Genomic DNA, 2731 nt, shown 5'->3' with positions numbered 1-2731 from the left:
TAGGTTTTTCTTTGATTTGATTAGAGTTTTTATTTTTATTTTATATGGTTAGGGCTTTGAATAGATTGTTTTTAATTAAGGCTTCTCTTGTATTTGATTAGGGTTATGTTTTTTTTTCTTTGATTAAGGTTTGAATTATCGCTTTTTATTTAATTTTAAGATTTATTTTTCTTATAGTTTAAAATGTTTTGGGTTTATTTATGATTTATTTTCTTGTATTTGAAGGTTTTATGATTAAATAGGGTTTGATAATTTGATTTTTATAGTTAATTCAATTTAATAGATTTTTTATGATAAACTTTCATAATTAGATGTAATATGACATTGATTAAATTATTTATATATAAAAAAATATCAATTCTTATTTTTCTCAAAATACTTAAATTTGAAACATTTTTTAGTTTTTAGATCCAATCCAAGATTTTAGATTTTAAACATTTTTTTATGTTATGGTATTTGGATCCAATTTGAGATCCATATTTGAAGCAAAAATCCATGATTTTAGACATATGCTCGTAATTGAATTTATATTGAATACCAATTATAATATCGTGATATCGAAAAAGTTATTGTGTATTTGTTTTACATACATTTTTTATGTTATGATATTTGGATCTAATTCGAGATTGATATTCAAGGTAAAAATCCATAATTTTAAACATACATTTGTAATTGGACCCATATATGAGGCAAAAATTCATTATAAATTTGTTAAAACATGTAAAATGGTGGTCTGATCGGGTTATACAATCCAAAATAAAGTAATCCGATCTATTATCCATGTATATCCAAGTTATTTTCACATAGTCAATAAACAACGGACATTTGAAACACAACATTCATGTACAGTCAAAACAAACGTTGAACTTGGTACAATTGTTACGGAAAAAAACGAATGAGTGTCATGTCCCTTTCCCTTTTGTTTGTTCATTTCGTTTAATCCTGGACAATCAATCAAACAAACCTTAGTGAGCCGGGTTGAAAAAATCAATGAAAAAAAGTAGCGCTCGTCGTGTCAAAAAATGACGGAACCAAAACTGTTGAAGAACGCAGTTGGTCTTTGCAAATGCCAAACTTTTTGTCTTTGTCTTTTTCTGAGGGAAAACTAAAGGCATTGGTCTTGACCAAGCAGAACATTTTACACAAACAACAATTTTCTCTTTCCTTTTCTCTCCATTCAAAGATGTACCGTTAAATCCACTCAGAGACAAACAGAGGGTCTCAAGAAAAATGAAAGAGCACCCGCAAACGAAGAAAAGTGAACAAAAGAGAGAGAGAGAGAGAGAGAGAGAGAGAGAGAGAGAGAGAGAGAGAGAGAGAGTACAAAGAGAAAGTTACAAATGCGAACGGCTGATTCATGGGGCTAATAATCCCATAGCAAAGCCTCGAAACGACCATTGTCTGGAAATCCGTTTTCCACTGCCGCCATCTGATCATGGAATCCGAAATCATTCTGATCCAGATACCACGTAGACATCGATTCAACTGTTGAGAAATTGGCTGGCACGTCGTAGAAGAAATCACCCTCGAATATCGATTGATAGGATAAATGTAGTGTAGGGGAGTAATTGCCATTTAATGAAGGAAGCTCGGTGAGGTCCTCGTCTCCATTGATGACATGAAAGTCATCAGTATCTACAGCGGCAGCAGTCACAGCAGAAGTTGGTTCCATTGCAGCTGCTGCAGCTGCGGCCGCTTGGATGTCTCGAGGTGATAATGTGGCAGGCTTCGGAAGGGAAGATGTCAATTCAGGGAAATTGAGTACTGCTGTTGAGCCTTTGATGCTGAGAGCTGCAACGTCATGGGCCCTTGCCGCCATCTCAGGCGTCGCGAACGTCCCCAGCCAGATTCTTGATTTCTTCCGCGGCTCACGGATCTCAGAAACCCATTTGCCCCAGTTCCTCATCCTCACCCCCCTATACACAGGGTGCTTGCTGTCCCTCATCCTCTTCATCTTGTTCTCATCTTCAACGGGTGATTTGGGCTTTTGGTGGGGGAGGGCCTTTTGAAGTGGCAGTGGGTGTGATGAAGCTGACGATGATGATGTGCTACTGCTTTCTGAAGCAGCTTCTAAATTGTTTGGGTCTCTCATGGTCACCCTCCCTTGACGTGTATGTGGCAAACTAAGAGGCATAAGATGGTTTTAGGAGGTGAAAAGAACGAGGTTTCTCTCTCTCTCTCTCTCTCTCTGAGAGAGAGAGACGCTTCACAATTTACATTAATTCCCTTGACCCACTGCGACTATAGGGTAGCCCCCCCCCTTCTCGGAAAGCAGGTCATGCTGAACAGAGCGTTTTTTCTCATGCCGACATCGTAGCCGTCTGTTTGCATTTTGGATGAATGCCACGTGGTTTTGTTGACTTTTGAACTTTTCAAAATGCAAATCGGATGGCCACGATGTCAGCATGAGCAAAAACGCTCATGTTCAGCATGACCTGATCTGCTTCCCCCCCCCCCCTCTCGTGATCTGGGCAATGACATGCAAAGGCCAAAAGAGAGAAGGTGGGGGCCACTACAAGAAAATGAGATCGTGTCCATTATCCTGCCACAAGGGGCTGTCCCCTCATTAATTACTGAAAAAGATTTACCCACTGTGCTATTGCGTCATCCCCCCCCCCCCCCCCCAATGCTGGCTGCTGTACCTAATGTTTCACTACGCCATGGAAACGAGTCTTGAGGGTCACCACTTACCTTCATTTACTGTGAAGACAACGCTTCCAACCCATTGGAA

The 2731-nt window shown here is 39.1% G+C and overlaps 1 pseudogene across 1 annotated transcript; it reads right to left on the bottom strand.

Moving 5' to 3' along the window:
* Window positions 1-1136: 1136 nt before the first annotated feature.
* On the bottom strand, window positions 1137-2092 carry LOC149814845 (ethylene-responsive transcription factor ERF023 pseudogene; annotated as a pseudogene). Its single transcript, XR_016428037.1, has one exon. The product of XR_016428037.1 is annotated as an ethylene-responsive transcription factor ERF023 pseudogene (transcript).
* Between the last annotated feature and the right edge of the window lie 639 nt (window positions 2093-2731).

This window comes from Nuphar pumila, chromosome 15, assembly GCF_984573655.1.
Source record: "Nuphar pumila chromosome 15, dmNupPumi1.hap1.1, whole genome shotgun sequence".
Taxonomy (NCBI): Eukaryota; Viridiplantae; Streptophyta; class Magnoliopsida; order Nymphaeales; family Nymphaeaceae; genus Nuphar; species Nuphar pumila.
This window is presented reverse-complemented; position numbering and strand designations above follow the sequence as displayed.